Consider the following 19,762-nt stretch of genomic DNA (forward strand, 5'->3'; position numbering starts at 1 on the left):
GACAATTTATTCTATAATGGATTGTGAATCGTGAAAATGTATGATTTGTCCTCATTGCCTCTAAGTGAAATATTTAGCTCACAGGAGTTTCTTTTCTTGACGTGTTATTAGAATTTGGTTTCTGGAAACAAAACTACCCAAGCAGGCTATGTTTATAAATTCTGACCAGATAGAAGAACAATAATTTAAGTGAGACATATGCATACAAACAAAAATGGGAAGGTTGACTCTGGATATGAAAACAAAAATTACTTGTAATGTAAAATGGTAAGACTTATTTTTGTATTCTGTCCTCCATTTTATTTTCTTGTAAGGGAAAAACAGAACTGTTCTTACTGAGATAATAGTGTCTAGGGTTAGCAGAAATTTCCTAAGGTCATTTCTGCAACTCTCATAAGTATTAGGAACATTTAATTAACAACAGCTTCGGTGAAAATGGATTAAGTCAAACACATCGAGTTTCTAAACCATCACTTGTTACATTGCTTCTGGCTCCTTTGGGGTGCTGTGTAATGTTATCAAAGAAATATTTAACTGAGGCAATATAATATTTCCCATAGAGAGCATAAATCCATTTGCATTATTATCACCAAATGAACCTTTTTTTTTCAATAACACTTAACATAATTAAAATCTATGAAAACAGGGAGCAGATTATATTCTGAAAGTAACAAAAGATTAAATATTAGAGCGGTGGATCTTCTGATTGAACATGTAAGCAATTTTGCAGGTTGCTAAGTGACCCTATTTATGATTTGTGTTGTTTAAATATGTTTTATGTACTGTTCGCATTGGGTGCAGGAGCCCCTGTGATATTAGGAGGCTGCAGAGCTTCCCTGTGAGGCGAGGTCGGGGCTGCCCCATGCCGGACACTGCCAGTTCCAGCCCACTCCAACAGACCCACCACAGGGCATTGCTGGGCCCAGGGAAAGAGAATTTAGGAAAGGAAAAAATACCAGGCAACAGTGAGGAAAAACAGTGTGAAAAACAGCCCTGTGAACACCAAGGTGGGAGAAAGAGGGCGAGTAGCTGCTGCAGGTGCTGGTGCAGAGTTTCCCCTGCAGCCCACAGAGAGGACCCCATGGCTCACGGAGGACCCTGTGCAGGTTGGTATGCCTTGAAGAATTTGTTGCCAGTAAAGAGGAGTTAATGCTGCTGTTCCAGCATTTACCCTGAAGGGCTGCAGCCTGTAGAAGACGAGCAGAGGAAAAGCATGAGGAGAAAGGAAGAGCAGAGGGGAGCTGTTGTAGACTGACCACAAGCCACACCCTCTATCCCCCTGCGCTGCTCAGGGGTGTGCAGTGGGCAGAGTCAGGAATGAAGGAGTAGGGTTGAGCTTGGAGAGAAAAACAAAACAAAACAAAACAACAACAAAAGGTGGCTCTTGAGAGAAGGTGGTTTAGCTTTTGTGTTTATTTCTCACCATACTACTCTGCTTTTAAATGGCAATAAATTAAATGAATTTTCTTGAAGAGGAGTCTGTTATGTCCACGATGATAACTGGTAAGTGACCTTCCTCTCTTTATTTTTATCCATGAGCTTTTCCATCTTATTTTCTTACCCTGTCCTATTGAGGAGGGGAGTGGCAGAGCAGCTGGGTGGGCATCTGTCAGCTGTCCATGGCAAACACACCACACTTTTGTGTGCTATTTCCAGGTACAATGGTACAATTGTCCAGGTTTTGATTAGTATAGGTCAAGCTGTAGTTGCTAAAAATCATCTCCCATTATGTGAAAATCTCATTGAAATAAATACTCATGCTATGCAGTGAAATTATAAGGCAGAGATAAGGCAAGGAAAAAGACACACTTTAGGGCCTGGGTTTCAGATGATGAAAGTTCTGTGATTTTTATTTTTCCCATGTACAGAAACATTCCCATTACTACTGAAAACAAAATTTCACAGAAGTACACCATTTATTGCAATTAACTATGTATAGAAGTAATATGCAGAAATTGTTAGGCAGTTTCTAGGCATGTCTGGATATACATTACACTATTTCACACATGTCAATATAAAATTGAATTTAAAAGTTCATGAAAATGCATGCCTATAGGAGGGCAGATGCTTAGATTTTTACTTTTTATGTAAACACAAAGATGAATGGCTTGCTACTGCTTATGAATTTTCAGAATTTATTTTATGTACCAAAATTTATCTGCGTGCATCTACACTGCAAGCTTACAGTTTGTAAAAGAACACAATTGATAAGCTATAAACAATAGAGTGATGATAATAATTTAGACAAATCAAGTTTGTTGACTCAAAAATATATAATACTTTAAGTAATTTGATTAGCTTTTTAAATGCTGTTTGAGGTATCTTTGACAACTGTGACAAATTGCCTAAGTTAGCGAAAAAAAAAGTATGGTTTAACAAGAATATACATCAGATGCAGCTGTGATGCTCACCCAAAAAGAACAGTGGCTTTTCAACACATTTTATTAAGATGAATTACTGGTGAGGTTCTTAGTTTTGGTTATAATCGTCTAGAAGATTTACAACTGTTTGGCTTACTATTTGTCAAGTGTGAAGGAATTTAGAAACAAAATCATGAAGCTCTAATCTACACAGTCGTCTAAAATCAGCTTTTCAGAAACTATGTTGTGACTTTGCTGAATGGAATTGCACAAGTCCAAGGTCTCCTGACTTATGAATATCTAAGATGAAAACCAGAGGGAGTGCTTTGGTAATAGAAAGCCAATACTTTGTGCAGATTTTTGGTGAATAATAAGGAAATTCTTTTGCAAAAGGCTATGAAACATCTGATATTTCCTTTGATACACTGAGCGCAATTCAGATGAGAATATTTGTAAAGAAAATGTCTCCTATCAAGTCATATATAATGTAGGTAGCAGCTAAGAGGATAATAATTTTTGTTTGGACACAGGCACCTTCACCGACACAGCTTAGGTAAGTTAAACTTGCGTTAAAAAATCTTACATTGGGTAGTCATTTTGATTTGGAGTTTACTTCGTATGGAGGAAGTTATGTTATAATAGTAAATATTTATAACCTCTGAGAATCTTACCTTCAAGAGGAGTGTTTGTACAGCTAAAGGAGGACTAGTAGCTACAGAAGAGCCACTGACATTTTAGAAAGTAAACACAAAAATACTCCTGGCCTGAGTCCAATGTGCAAAGCATATGACACTGTGAAGGAACAACTGGAGTATGGTTAAACACAACCTCAGTTTGAAGTGCTTTGATTGCTTGATGTTGAAACAGAGTAGTAAGTTTTATACTTTCAAAACCATCACATGAAGATACATAATCATCCATATATTTTAATTCAACACTGAATGTTTTTCAGGCAACTAGACAGAGTATTTTTTTAAATGATTTTTTAATAAAGTACTTCCCTGAGAATGGAAGTCTTGCCTGTTGAGACACCCCAAACAAGGGCAGGTAGCTATTATTTATATACAGCAGCCCTGCTTTGTGCACTGACCAGTCTGGGCACTCAAAAAGCAGCAGTGTACTTTAGGCATTGCAAAGTGCAGTTAGTAATTTACTGCCAACAAGTCTGTTTCTAATTACACTTCTGTGTCTTCTACTAGTTAAAGCTTGCCTACCCACAAACCATTATCTATACCCAGATTCTTAACCAGACTATATGGGAGGTAGAAAGCATAACACTGGAATTGGTTATCAAACAATAAAATATGGTGCCTGACTCATGCAGAGACTAGAATACAAATATTGAAACATCCTGCTTCCTCAGGCAAGTATTTTGTTAATCCCATTATACTGTGCTACACATTCTTCTAGTGGTTACTGCCTTCTTTCACATTTTTATCATGCCCTTTCTAACTATTTATCCATACATTAAACATGCAATCACATACCAGCAATTCTTATCATATATTTAGTTCATGCACTAGCCACAAAGCAACAAATAACAAATTATGAAATTTCCTTGTCTAAATGTGTCCATTGTGCAACATCCTTTTTAAGGGTGATATAAATCAGGTCACAAATATTTCATGTCATTGTCTGTGTACAGGTGCTAGCCATCTCACGGGCTAGCTGAACACTCATCTGGGAGCACTTAACCACATACACAAGTGAAAATTTTCAAATAGAAAATATTTCACTAAACTCACTTTCATTTAATGATACTCCTACAGGTTGTTATTATTAATGTAACCCAAATCCTTATATCTTTTGTTGTTTTCTGCTTTTAACATAGCAGTTTTCCTGATGCCACAAACTTTATTTCACTTTCATACAATCAAATTCAGTCATTCTTCAGACTATTGGCAATAGTTGAAAATCATACATAATTCCTTAGCAGAAGCTTAATTTTTACAAAATTGGTTATTACAGACATAAACTGATTCCAAGAAAAAGCCATATGGTTTGGGGATATAAAGTACATTTGTTATCTGTTGCCCAACATGTTTGATACACCATATTTAATGAAATACAAAGTCTGCCTTAGAAAAGATAAGCACATCTCTGACCTGTTTCAATAAGATGCCAAAATGTTTGTAGCACAGCAAGGTATTATTTGATTAAAACCAAAGATTCATATTTCAGTAGTCTTAAACAAACTTGTACTTAACAAGGATAGTTCTTACAGAAAAATCAGTCAGTTTATTTTAAAGATTCCACATTGTAACTATTTTAAACCATGTGTTTTAAACTATGGAGTATACTGGTGACTGTAACTGGTCTTTAGAAGTGTTCCCTTTAACATTTTTTTTAACTTATTTAACCTTTTCTGGAAAAAGTAATAAATAGAACTATGCTTTGCAGCTGTGAAAAGCATTTTCTGAATTCTAACCATAACCTATGTTACAGGAGTTGGAGTCAAAAATCCTTGTGAGTCCATTTCAACTCAGGATATTCTATGATATTTTTACATTTGTTTAAACAAATATAATAATTTTACTTGAAGAGAAGCTTCACTTCATTCAGAAACAATGGGAGGTGGCAAACACTTTCAAAGTGAACACTTTAAGGAACTCATATCACAAAATATAAGTGAATAAGTTGCAAAAAAAAAAAAAAGGAAAGAAAAGATAATGGAATCTTTCGAAATCAAACAAGCAGGAAAATGCAAACAGACTTCATTTCAAAAATGTATTATTTTATAAGAAGTTTCAAAATCTGCATTATTAATTCTTCCAATTATTGACAGTAAAATTGTGGTGCTTAATCTGTCCACAGGGCTATCTTTTGAGTCATCAAATAAGTATGTACCAAATCTAACCTCAAGAAAAAAAAAAACAAAACACCAGTCATTCATACATCAGCCTGTTTGATACAGCAAGTAGCCGTACAAATTATCTTTACCACTAACATTTATCTATTATTTTTATTCCATTCTTGCACTTAGATATCATTTTGTCTCTTGGAGTGAAGAACTTGAGCAGATCTTTTATGTATCATGAAGAAATTATCTTCATGAAAGATTGTACATCATTTTTGTCTTCTCTAGTAGGAGATAAAACTCCTGATAATTTGGAATTGTCATGAATCTTCTCATTTTTAACTTCCTTTTTGAACTGTAAATTTCATGATTTGCTGCAGTATTCCAGTAAAGCAATGCCAAAAGTAAGATAAAAAAAGTGGGATTAAATGTTTTTGTTCCTCTCTTTGACATATTACACTATTTTTTAATCCAGTGGATGCCTCAGCTCTTTCAGTACCAAAAGCATCTGATTTTGCTGAGACCCCAAATCAGTTTCAGCCACAGATATCTGTACTGAGTGAGGATACTTTTTCCCTTGGTACACCTGGTACGTGGTCTTTTTTATCCAAAAGTGCAAACTTACACATTTTCATACCACTCATCTTGTTAAATTGTTTTAATTGTTATGCATCACTGTTTTGCCTTCCTAAGCATGAGTTATTGTCCTAATTGCAATTTTGTCAGTGGTAACTTCATACCTTATCATCGATAAAATATGTTGAAAATGTTAAATTAAGAGTAATACTATGTTAGAAATGCCTGCGACTGCAGGTCTGTAATGCTACTGTAAGTCACTGAACTCTTGCTGTTGATCTAGCAGTAATTCATCAATGAAAATGTAGTGCAATATCACAGATATTTATAAGTCTCTACAAAAAAATGCATGCATCAATGCCCCTACAAACAATACTTTTAACCTCATAAGGGAAAAATATAAGGGTAAATATGAGTGTTATTCTTCATAAACCAGTTATGACTGGCATTAATTTGATTACGCTCTTTCAATGTTTATTAATCAAGTCTGTTATGAAGCACTATGTTATAATTTAAATCAAAATTGGATGGGCAACTGTAAAGATCTAGATCATGATCATTGGATTTGTTTATTCAGTAACTAGTGAACAGAAAAATCTCTTGAATGTTTTACTGACAATTTTTTCAATACCTATTTACTAAGAGAAAAATAACTTGCTATGAATTTTTCTTTCCTAACATCCATTATAAATTTATTTTCCTTTATATTTTCATATTTTCTGTTACTGCTTTCTCTTTGTCTTTTATCTTTACCAATTTCCCACACTTCCTAGTTTCTGACTGATGTTCAGTAGCATCTTCTCCCATATTTTACTTCTTATGAGTATTTTTGTGCATTTCTTAATTTACTCTCTAAATGCTGAGTGATTTTTTTTTATCCGAATACTCTTCCTAATTGCATGATAGCAAGATTGACAGCATCTAGCAGATGCTTTTAAGTAGTATCCAAATCTCATTCTTATCTTGCTAAAATCTTTCTCCTATCTGATTTAGCTAAAAATATTTTTTGGCTTTATGATAAGGTCTCTTAAAATCATTACATGTATATTTTACATTCATGCATTCAATATGCACATTGTAAATGTGATTCACTGGAGCATAATGACAGATGAGGAGAGGCTGAGGGAAGAGCTTGCTTGGCATGCAGACAACAAAGCTTTGTGGGGACTTAATAGCAGCTTTCCAACACCTAAGGGGAGGTTAACAAGAAGGTAAGGCTAGACTCTGTACTGAGGTGAATGACAGGAGAACAAGGAAAATTAAGATGCAAACCGTACATAAGGAAAAAAAATCTCAGTGACACTTACCGAGGATTGGAACAGGCTTCCTAGGGGCGCTGGGTACTTGTGGATTTGTCTGATTGGATGAAGCCCTGAGCAGCCTGATCTGATCACAGAATTGACCCTGCTTTGAGAAGATCGGACTAAAGACTTCCTCAGGTCCCATCCACCCTGAATTATTCCTGATTCTCTGGGAAGATCACTCATACCGACGTATTTATTTTTAATTGTGTTTTCAATTCTCTTTCTGTGAGACTGAGGCTGATGTTAGTATTTCTCTGGGTTGGTTGTGATTATGCTTTAGGTTTAGATTTTCAGAATATAAAGATGTTTAGAAATTTTGAAGATGTTTTAGAATTAGTCATGTGAGACCTCCAGTTGTCATTCTGAGTGAGATTATCTGTGATTACACAACTAAAATTCACATGTGAATGCTTTTTAAGCCTTCCTCTTTGTTGTTTGCTCTGTACCGCAGATACCTTGTTGACTATTAGAGAATCACCATTTCATGAGCAACAGGCCTTTGTCAACCAATCATTTAAAAACTTAAAAATTGCATACATTGCCAATAGTAAGTTGTGGTAGTGTCACAAGGTATCAGTTATTAGTAGGGATAATACCTTGTCAGAGGAGCTAGGGTGACATAGGATGAGGAATACTCTGTTGACACAAACTGATTGGCTCCTCAGTCCCAGGACAATTCTTTAATACTTATGTCACTTGGCTAAATTCTATTCTCTGTCATTTTCAACCACAGTCTGGTCTATATTCAATGTTTTCTTGCACATACAATATTATCATGCACTGAATATCATACGTCTGAGTCTATTCAGCTGATGTGATGGAGGCCCAGATTGTCCAGATTCATTTCTCAGAGCTATATGAAATTGTATTTTCAAGTTTTAGAGAGTAAAGAGCAATGAAAACAGGCAAAACAACAGCCTCTTCTCTAGAATGTTACTTTTGCTTGGCTATAGGCATTCCACTCACTGTCTTCTTTTTTTCAATCAGAAAAATGTCTGAGCACACAAACCTTATAACTTTAAAAGCTAACACCTTAAAGATGTCTATCGCCATAATACTGACCTTTTCAATACGTTGTTAATGTTGACATGTTAAAGTGACTTTAAATATTCATACCATTGAGGATTCCTTTGCTTTCTTGTCAGAATTTGTGACTCCTTACTATAAACAACCCCAGTATATGCCTGAAGGCTTGTGACTCTTTCCTTAAAACCAATCACACTAGCAATCTCATTTTAAAGTTAGTATTAAAAGTGGGATAGGCTGGAGTTTCCCTATTACCATAATCCAGACAGAACTTGCTGCATACAACTGAAGCATAAAAATTTTCCTGTTATGTGGTCTGCCAGTTGAAGTGGAGACATTTGGCAGGACTTGGCCTGTGATTCTGAGGAATTTTGTCCACAGTACATCATTATAGTAGTCATTACTTCCCCAGCATTTGGCTGTACTATGCAAAGTCTACACTCTGTATATATTGTTTGTATGTACTTTGAGAGTAAGCTGAAGTGTATGTTAATATGAAGTATAGCTGAAACCTTATGTTGTAATGTAAAAAAGAGGCAAAAGTGTGTCTTTGTCACAGCATGTAAAAACACACCCTCAGATTTTTCTCAATGCACATGAATAACTTGGTTAATGCTATCTTCCTCTATTTCATGACATAGATCTTTTCAGACATCCTTTTCTATCTTCGCCTTTACTTCATGGAAATATGTATAAACCACTGCTTTCATTTGTGGGCAATATGGAGTGCATTGTCTTTTGTGTACAGTAGATACAGATCTATGTATCTGCGTTGTTCTCAAATCATTCAAAACCAAGGAATTGGTTTAATTCTGAATCATCAAAAAGTATTATGTAACCTGATTTGTTATGCAAGACAAAATAGTTTGTACATCATCGGAACCCTCTGATTCAGTTAAATGTAAATCCCTATCTTTCTTATTGACAGATGCCTTAGGAAGGGGAGGAGGGGAAGAAGAAAGGGAGAAAGAACTTGTGTCTAACTACTTCAGATACTTTTTCTTTAAATTCCTTCTCCTGGCCGCTGTCAGAAACACAAGACTGTGAAATTCTTACATTTTTATTGTGTCTTGGAGACTTAATAAGGAAAGAGTATCTGAGATTTAAAGACTATAAAGAAAAAAAAAAAAAGAGGTTGGGAAACAGGCTTGACGTACTAGATGGAATTTTACTATCTCTGCAATGAAAATACCATGCCAAGACCAAAAAAAGGTCCTCTCTGTTAACCCATTGCAGTTGCTAAATAACCAAGTTATTGTAGACAAGATTTCCAATTATATTAAAATAATTATAGTCTTGTATAATTTCATCCATCTGAAAGATGGGCTTCTAAGTTACTTTGTCTTAAACATAGATTTTCTCTATAAACAGTTTGGAGTGGTAGGGAGAAGTTTTTGCATTTCATATCCCATGTTAGGTACCCATCGACTGGATTTCTGCAAGAGCATACATTCAGAGGCAAACTAAAAATGAAAGGACAAACAGAACACAGTTATTAGATGAACAAATGTGTGAAGTTAGGGATGCAAAATACTATTCATTGGAGGATCTAAATTTCACACCCCCAAACTGTAGGCAAATTTTGACTCCTGAAGTTCTTCTCTACTTGTAAAACGAGGATTCAGAAGTCTAGTAGGCTTTTGTAGTGGTTAGCCATGTGAAATTCTGTATCTTTATTTCTGTATTTTCAATTGTATTGTCAATTACAGTACACTTTTTAGTAGACTGACAGCACCTTTTGTTCTAGAAAGCTGGTCAAAGTAGCAAGCCTACAGTAAAAGATAAATTGTTAATCATTTTCATTTTTCTGATGAGGAATAAATGTACATGCTATTTTCACCACTAATTTTAATTAATCCAAATCAAATCTCATATATGAGCTGTCAGAGGAAATGCCCAAGCCATTTGTGAGAGTATAGTTACCTAATGTAATGTGAAGAAGCCTCTACTTGCTATTATTTTGTTTAGCCATCATAGATGTTTAATTATATTCCTTTGATGTCAGTAAAATAATTTAACTTCCCCTGAAGACATTGAAAGGCATCTGTTTTATTGAAGAAGTATTTTCCCATGCCCCAATCTGAGTTTTAAGCATAAGTACTTACCTAACTCATAGCTCTATCTTTTAAAAGTTCAAAATAAGTTTTGCGCTCAAATAAGAGTTCAGCCATTGCATTTTGCTTTTAAAGTGTAGTCAACTATACACATAACAAAGTTTCTGTTTCCATAACAACTCCATAGCTGGAGATATATTTGGAAGCTGTTCTGTTGGAGCAATTTCAAATAATTTTATTTCTTTAAATAAAAAAAAATGTTGCTAAATAGCAGAAAACAGATCATAGATGCGTAATTTATAACCATATTTGAAATTTAACATTGGAGACATCATATTTGATGGTGTATAAAGCAAAGAATTTAGTCTGGCTCCATGATGTTTCTAATGTCCAATTTACAATTAAATTCCTTCTAGCCCATAATTTTTTAAACAAGTCCATAAAAGAGAACTTTTAAGTGGCAGATTCAGGAGCAAAACATACTCTCCTGTTGTTAATTACCATTAGACATTGTTTAGGCAACTTCTGTGCACTGTCTACTACAGCATTTCTTACTTTTATGTTTCCTAGGCTAGCAAAGCATGTTATAGAAAGATGTGCTACTAACTGAAGGTAAAAGCTACATTTTGTATGTCCATTTGCTTAAAAGCTGATATCATGTAAAATGTGTTAGGATCATTATACCATGTTTCCAGCACAATTACAACAGTGTCCTTTGGAGAGCATCTGTCAGCTTAAATAATAGTATAATTTGAAACCTCCAATACTCTGCTACCTTTTTATCTAATGAGATACAGAAAGTGATACATGACTCACTATCATAATTATATCTTTTTTTTTCTTTTTTTTTTTTCTGTTTTTAAAATATCTAAGCCTTGGAAAGTATGATATTTACTTATGATTCCTAATAAAATAGTTGGGCCTTACAAATAGTATGCATTTTTGTTTACACTGAGATTCTCAGTACTAAGGTACCTCTAAAGAAAAGCTGGAAGAAAATAACTTCAGAGCACTGAAGGAATCATATTTATTGTTTTTTTCCCCTTGTGTTGTTCCATTGCAGTTGGAACTATTATAATATTCATTTCCACTCTGCTATTTAATAAAAAAAATTACAGGCAAATAAAAATTATATAACTTCATTTTGAAATCTTTCCTATAAATTCTGTGAACACAATCAGTATCTTTCATTGGTTATTGTTCTTAAAAAAAAAAAATAAATACAGAGCCAGTAAAAATTATAGGCTTTTAAATCAAGCTTTTAATCTTCACCCTTCATAACACACATAGAAGACTAGTGGAAATCTTCAAAGGACACTGGAACAATCAAAATAGAAAGGCAAGATCTCACAAAAGGAATTCATACACTTTTGACAGATCCAAATCCAATCCAAATGCAACTAAATGCAGACTATTTCCTCAGGTAGACGTACAGTCATGAAAATGCTGCCATGCTGCAACAATAATATATATTAACCTATGCAAAGCTTTTTTAGCCACAAATACCAATACCCAAATACAAATTCATCTTACTTTCACCTGCATTCTGGGTGTTAAAATATGTCTCAAGGAAGTGTGCTGAAATTCCTTTCCATTAGCTATAGAAGAAATCTAGATTTCTCACTTAGAGAAGGTCACTAATTTTAAAACATTGATATTAGGTGAGATGTATTCCATTATAGCATTACCATCTCTATTCTAAAAATACCTTGACATTGGAACAGAGTTCACCTGTTAGAAACATTTCTTTCTTTCTTTTTTTTTTTTTTTGTATTTTTAATTTTCATTGCTTATTTAATGTAGTATCATTATGAAATATAAAATGAGAGTATATGCAGTTTATATCGTCAAACAACAGTAAAGGAATGTTAACGTGGTTATTTGTTTGTTGTAGAGTGAATAAGAATTAAAATTCTGTCTATTGCTATGGTTGTCCTTTTGGATATGCGTATCATGTTGTAATCATAATAATTGCTTTCACGTTTTTAAATATAATCTATTCTACTATTAATTATTTCCATGTTTATAACAATATTTTCTAGTAAAGAAAACCATTATATTATTTCCATTGCATATACTGTTTGTTTCATGTGCAATGATATTCATGTAGTTCTTGTGTCTTACACATTCAACTAGGAAAATTCATTTCAATCGGTAGTTTTATATAAATTTACAAAATACTCTGTACTTTTTTTCAGAAGCAGTGTATGCAATTAAAATTTAGTACATGCTATGCAATGTATTTAACGTTGATTTATTCTTCAAAAATTAGAAATCAGTTCACTGGGACTAGAACTGAAGGTTAATACCAAAAGATGAATGGCATATGTTGCCATTATAACTAGAATTTAAGATCTGCTTAGTTCATCTAAATAATAATATGAACTTATCTAAAGCTCTAAGTAGCTTAACTATTAATAACACAGTACATAAAATAACATCAACAATAAAGCATCTCTTAATTTGAAACTCAGCAAACTCCTTTCCAACCTCTAATCTTTGTGGGATGCTAAGTTTCCAATACCTTTTTTCTGCCCTCTCAAAAGATATATTATGTAACCTGAAACTGAATACAATTGCACACAGGCAGTTTGACTCCAGTGATGCTGGAAGTAATGTTTGCAGTTCTAGAGCATTTATGGAAAACACATCTGATTGAATGTGTGTGCATGGTGCAAAGGGAAAAGTGAAGGAGAAATGAAGAGGAGAGTGCAAAGATATCTATCAGTCTCAAGTTCTCTTGAGACTGACATCTTCTTTCTGGCATCAGCTGTGGTAATACAACATTGGATAATAAACATTTTGTAGACTTACATGATTTATAGCATCTTAAACTGCTTCTGGAAGCAATTAAGCAACCAGTGCAGGCCTTAGAAGATGAGATACTGCCTTCCTCTCACTGGTGAATGGCTCACTAAATTGATTGCTGCATCTATTACCAGTTTCAGTCCCTGACAGGCTATATTAGCTTGATGCACTAATTTTAAAATAGAACAATAGAAAGCAGTAGCAAGATCTGCATTCAAAGGATGGCGTATTATTATCTAAACATGTATCATAACAGGCTTACTGTGTAACTTATAGTAGGAATATCAAACAGAAGTTAGGAAGCCTAAAACTGTTTTAAATTCCGATTCTCACAAAGTTTAGCAGGCAATGGCAGACTCATGTTCTCAATCAACTTCTTTTATTTTGTTGTTGTTTTGTTTTGTTTTGTTTTGTTTTTTGCATCTGCTTCCATAAATCAATATTGCAGTCTCATTTATGATCTAAGTTTCAGACAAGCCACTCCCTGTCATGCCTCTAGCTCACATAGATAATGAATGCAGTCCTTCATTGCAAAGTCCAGACCCTAGAAACAGAACGACACATAAGCAGCTTACTAATGATATCATTTCCTCTGCCTCCTAACAACTTCCCTAATAATGGGAATACATGACAAAGAGGAAAACTGGAATCTATGCTTGAAACCACTCTGGGGACAGGCTATCAATTCAGATTTCATCTAAAGACAAGAATGAAGAATTATTGTTTGCTTATGTCAAGATCTTCAGGTACACCATGCAGTTAGTTCATGATCAGATCACCAGCAGATTTCATATAACATCAATGTGAACATCTGATCATTATCTGTTTCCTGGAGGAAAATCTCCATTGTATTTTTATGTCTACCTGACATAAATGGAAACCAATTTTATAATTTCTAAACAACCAAACAACTCTTCTAAATACAAACTAGACCATAGGTGTGGAATTGTGTCTGACTGATGTTGCATCAATGCTAGCTAGAGAGCTATGGTAATACACTGAGCAGCCCAGCTGGTTTCTGTTTATAGCTCACAAGCTAATAACAGGAGCTAACACAGTCTTAACAAAGATCAGGGCTCTTTTTGAAATAATTTGTTATTTTACAATACTGCCACAGGTAAAATAATAAATTGTTCTTGAGTGAAGCCCTGATGAATGGTTCAGTAGCCATTGGCTCAGTAGTAAAGTAGTAAAATTGGATAGTAAAATGGATGTTTTACAGAGTATGATTAGCTGAATAAAAGGTGAAGTGCAAGCATGTTTAATTTCTAAAATATCATAAATTAAATGTAAGTATTAATACAGCATGGCATCATTGGCCTTATTACTATTCTTGGCATACTCCTTGAGGATATGTAATAATTGCCTTTGGATTTTTAATATTCATTTGCTCATTCATTTTAATAAATGTACAACTGCAATTCTCTTGCCAGGTGATTATGGTGGTAAAAAAAGGTTGGTTTTAAATATCTAGTGTTGGACTAAAATTAATAGAATCAGGAGCCAAAGGCCTACTCAGAAATCTGGGAAAACAAACACCTCTTTACACCTCTTTTTTTTTTTTTTTTTTTTTTTAAATCACTAAGAAAGCCATTAATCCTCTCTTAAAAACATTCCATCTGTGGATAAACAAAACCACAAAACCATATTGAAGGGGGAGATTAGTCACCTCACAAATTAGGCTGTAGCTAAAGGAGAGATGTTTAGTGCCTTCTGCTGATGAGCCCTGGGACCCCTGTAGCCCTGATCTAGAGGACCATGACTGTGGAAACAAAAAATTCCCAGCCAACTTGGAGCTTGTGTGGGGTTTGCTGCTCCACCTGGATGAACATAAATCTATGGGGCCCAATGGGATTAATCCCAGGGTACTCAAAGAGCTGGTTAATCAAGAACTCTCAATTATTTTTCAATGATCTTAGGAACCTGGGCAGGTTCCAGTCAATTGGAAGGTGGCAAACGTTGTCCCAGTTTTCAAGAAGGGCAAGAAAGAAGACCCTGGTAATTACATCCCTGTCAGTCTCCTCCAGTCATAGCTAAAATTACGGAGAAGGTTACCCAGAGAGTTACTGAAAAACACTTGAAAGACAATGCAGTCATTGATCATAGCCAACACAGGTTCATGAGGGGAAAGTCCTGTTCAACACCCTTATTTCCTTTTATGACAAGGAAACCCAACTAGTTGACCAAGGGAAACTAGCGGATTTAAACAAAGCTTTCAATACTGTTTCTCACAGTATCCTTCTGGACAATGTTGGGCATAGAGCTAAACAAATACATAATATGATGGGTAAACAATTGGCTGATAGGTCAGGCTGAAAGGGTTATAGTAAGTGCTAGATTCTGCATCTGGAATGGGGGAGTCCTGGATATAAGTACAGACTGGGGGATGAGAAGATGGAGAGCAGCCCCACAGAATGGGATCTGGGTGTTTGGGCAAGTTGAATATGAGTCATTAATGTGCCTTGGCAGCCAAAAGTACCAACTGTAAGCACAGCAATGCTAGCTGGTCTGGGGAAGTGATTGTCCTACTCTACTCTGTGCTGGTGCAACCTCACATTGAGTGCTGTGTATATATTTGAGCACCACGGTATAAGAAGGACATAAAATTATTAGAGTGTCTAAAGAAGGGCAGCAAATACGGTGAAGGCTCTAGAGGGCAAGACATATGAGAAGTGGCTAAGGTCACTTGGTTTGTTCAGTGTAAAGAAGAGGAGACTGATGGCAGGCCTCATGGCAGCCTGCAGCTTCCTCATGAGTGGGAGTGGAGGGGGAGGCGCTGATCCCTCTGGTGACTTGATATAGGACCCGAGGGAACAGTATGAAGCTGTATCAGGGGAGGTTCAGATTGGATATTAGGAAAAGGATCTTCACTGAGAGGGTGCTTGGGCTATGGAACAGGCTCCCCAGAGAAGTGGTCATGGCACTGAGCCTGCCAGAGTTCAAGAAGCGTTTGGACAATGTCCTTAGACAAATTATTTACTTTTTAGGTAGCCCCAAGTGGAGACATGAGTTGGTCTCGATGTTCCGTGTGGGTTTCTTCCCACTTGGCATATCCTTTGATTCTATGATTAAAAAGCAGAGAAATATGAAGGAAAAAGCTCCTTTGCATATAATCCTGATACCGTAATGATATGCTAATCTATTCTGGAATATGCCATGCTTGCTCAGCTAAAATTAATAACATCCATTTTCTTAGAACAAATGTCTCATCAAAATCAGAATGAGCCACCTATTAACAATTCATGTCTGATTCATTTTCTGAGCCCATTCTAATAGACTAATGTTCATTATTCGAAAAATTCTATATTTTAAAAATACTTAGGTAATGTAATACTAAAGTGAAGCTATTAAAATTAATTTTAAAGTTAGCATAATTACTCAGGTTACCTTCAGGTTACTTTCATCGGTCACATACAACAATCTACTTTCCTAAATCCCTTAATCTGAGATGGGATAATCCAGTTTTCCCAGTTCTGTTCTTAACAAAACTACTGTGGGCCAATGATTATTATAGACAGTTGAATGCCATTGTTCGCCATTGTACTTGGTCTTCTCCTCCAATAGCCAAACCCACTAACAGAGAGCAGTGATAAAGCTGTTAAGTTATGTGGTAAAACACTGTTCTCCATGCACACCAAGAAGTGCAGAGGAACAATTGCGGGTGGGGGAAAACAAATCATAGCTACTTCCAGGCCCATCAGAGGTGGGCTCAGCTCCTCAAAGGCCCATGTATAGAAGCACAGTGGAGCACACAGGTATGGTGGCAGGAAAGGGAACCCAAATTATGAATGCAGATGAATAGACACCCTGTCTGGACCCCTCCCAACCCTGTTCCAGGAGAGCCTCAGTCCCCACATGCAGGTGTGAAACCCATCAAGATGAGTGAACAGAAGCAACTCTCTGGAGCATCTTTCAGTAGGGTTACTGTCTAGCAGTATGGGGCACATTATGAGATGCAGGGAAGAGCATTTAGGGATTGCACAAGACAAGTGATGAGATCTTTAGGTGAGGGACCAAATGTGGTAAAAGGGAGGGATCAAGACAGTTTGGGAAGAATCATGCATGGGAAAATGAAGGGATAAAGTGGACTGGCAAAGCATAAACAGTGGGTCTGTCAGTGGACTTGTCTGGCCATGCACTACATGGAGACCCTGTGTGCCTTCCTGACAGCAGCTGGAGTAGCATCATGGTGCAGTGCCTGGAGCAAGTGTGGGTGTGCAAGCAGGTCTGTGGCATTACCAAAGATCAAACCAGGTTAGCCTGCAAGTAGATGAAGTAGCCTGGGAGCAAGGGAGTGTGTGTCTCCAAGGGTGAGACCACAGGAGAACCTGGCTATAGGGGAGTCCCAGGTAGCTGTCAGAGGGAACACAGGGCCTGGGGCCAAGATCAATTGGTGCTCATGTGTGATTCTGTGTGTTTACATGTGTGGATCTTTACCAGCAACTGGAGTTGGGCTGCAGACTCTTCACACTAGCAGACCTCCATCATGCTCAGTCAGAGAGGGGAGCTGGACAAGGCCGTTGGTGCTGTTTGTGTTTGCATGAGTATTGAGAGTGTCCATCTGTGTGTGACTGGCTGTGTGTACATATGTATTTGTGGTGTTGTATATGTGTGTTTTCATGTGTGCTTACTGCGAATACATGCTGTTCTGGTTTTGGCTATGATAGAGTTAATTTTCGTCCTAGTATCTGGTATGGTTCTGTGTTTTGGATTTAGGCTGAAAATAATGTTGATAACACACCAATATTTTAGTTGTATTATTTAGTTGTATTATTTAGTTGTATTAGAACAGTGCTTACACAGAGACAAGGACTTCTCAGCTTCTTGCGCTGACCTGCCAGCGAGGAGGCTTGGGGGTGCACCAGGATCTGGGAAGGGACACAGCCAGGACAGCTGGTCCAAACTGGCCAAAGGGATGTCCCATGCCATGTGGGGTCATGCTCAGCAATAAAACTAGGGGAGTTAGTCAGGATGGACTTAGGGGGAACTGCTACTGATTGGGGACTGGCTGGGCATCAGACAGCTACTGGTGAGCAATTGCACTGTGCATCACTTTCCCTGTATATTCTTTATCATTATCATTTATTATCATTTATTATTATTATATTTGTTGTTATTGTTATTATTATTATTTCCATTTCATTTTCTGTCTTGTTAAACTGTCTGTATCTCCACACGCAAGTTTTACCTTTTTTACTTTTCTCTTCCCCCTCCCACTGGGGTAGGGGGAGTGAGCAAGCGACTGCATGGTGCTGAGCTGCCTGTCTGTTCAAATGACATGTACTCAGGCTCCCTAAGTGGGGGGACATGGGGTCGTGGAGCTGTGCAGCCTTGCCTCCATTGGGCTACTGGATTCAGCAACTCCCTACTACTGGTTTTGCAGTAATGCCTGATTAGTGCACTATAAGCCATTTTATGGATGAATTTATTTGTCACATATATACATTATTACCCAATTGATTACAATGAGTATTATGGAATAAATAAAAATAATAACAGGTACAAGATTTAAACTAACATTTTCCTAACTCTTTCTAACTCTAATTTTTCTGTTTCAGCCTTTCTGCCCTTACTTGCTATAAAATAAATAAATAAATAAATAAATAAAATGATTATTTCATCTACTAAAGATTCTTACTATTACTTAACCAACACCAGAAGGGCTCTGCTCACTTGGCTTTGGTGAAGTATGCCAAAGGTTAAAAGAAACAGAACCGTACTAAAAGTGAATGTATTTTTATTTATTTATTTTTATTTTTTTATTTCTCAGTGGAGGCTGGTAAGATGTGAATATTCTCTAAACTTTTATTTGTCAGTTGTGATGGGAATAGAATAGCTAAATAGCTAACTTTAGGACATTGGTATTATCTAAATCTGCGTCAAGTATTGATGTACAGCAGCAGATATCACAAACTGTAGAAAAAACTATTAGAATGATGTCAGTTTTTTTTTTTTTTTTAATAACCCCCCTAAAAAGATCAGAATAGCAGTGCTGACACAGTCATTTACCATGCCTTTAGAAAGTGGTGATAGGAATCCTGTAATTGTGAAAGCTTTCTAGATAAAAAAAAAAAAAAATAAAATAAAAATAAAAACATATTCTCTCTCTTTCTTTTTCTTTTCTTCTCCCACAGTCCCAGAGCCAAATTATAGTGGTTTAATGTGGATTAAAGAAAGTGTTCTATGAGTGTGATACAAATAGAGGTGTGATAAATTTATTTTTTTCTATTTACAAATAAATAAATAAATAAAATCTCTTTTTCTCTACATGTTGTCTTTTCACAAGTAAAGTGAAGGTACTATGGATTTGGGAACATTCAGTAGATGAACAGGTGGTTTTGTTTAAAAATTAGAATATTTATTGACTGAAATTTGGTTAGCAGAAAGGGAAAGAGATCTTTATTCAGTTCAGTGAAATCATTTGATTCAGAAAATCAGTTGTTCCGAGTTTGCCCTCAGTGTAGTTGTGAAAATGCAGAGAAAGGTTGGTTATCAAGACACATTTCTCTTCTACGGAATCACTGCTGCCCAAACGTGTAACAGCTCAGTGCCTACAGTAAAGCAGCCTAGAAGTTATATTTAATTGCACTGACTAGTGATATCTGCATTGCTTCGACTATTGCAGACAGTTGATGTAGCCAAAGTTCCAAGATTTTAATATTATCTTTTACACAGCTCTTCACAAATGGAAGTGGTTTCTTCATCTTTTGACATGATTCTAATCAAACTAATCTCTCCCTTTTAGGCTTTTTTCTGTTTTGTGAAGCTTCAGCTGTTCAAAGCAAACACAGATGAGTTTATAAAACCAATCCTTTCATTTTTGTTTTGGTTACAGCC

The 19,762-nt window shown here is 35.9% G+C and overlaps 1 long non-coding RNA gene across 1 annotated transcript in view; it reads left to right on the forward strand.

Annotated features, from left to right (window-relative positions):
- Positions 1 to 725: 725 nt before the first annotated feature.
- Positions 726 to 19,762, forward strand: part of LOC308192075 — a 49,524-nt gene continuing 30,487 nt past the window's right edge. Inside the window, exon 1 of the long non-coding RNA XR_013948529.1 lies at positions 726 to 1,503. This is a non-coding gene — a long non-coding RNA (uncharacterized lncRNA). The remainder of the gene's footprint in view (positions 1,504 to 19,762) is intronic.

This window comes from Anser brachyrhynchus (assembly GCF_964034855.1).
Source record: "Anser brachyrhynchus genome assembly, chromosome: 1".
Taxonomy (NCBI): Eukaryota; Metazoa; Chordata; class Aves; order Anseriformes; family Anatidae; genus Anser; species Anser brachyrhynchus.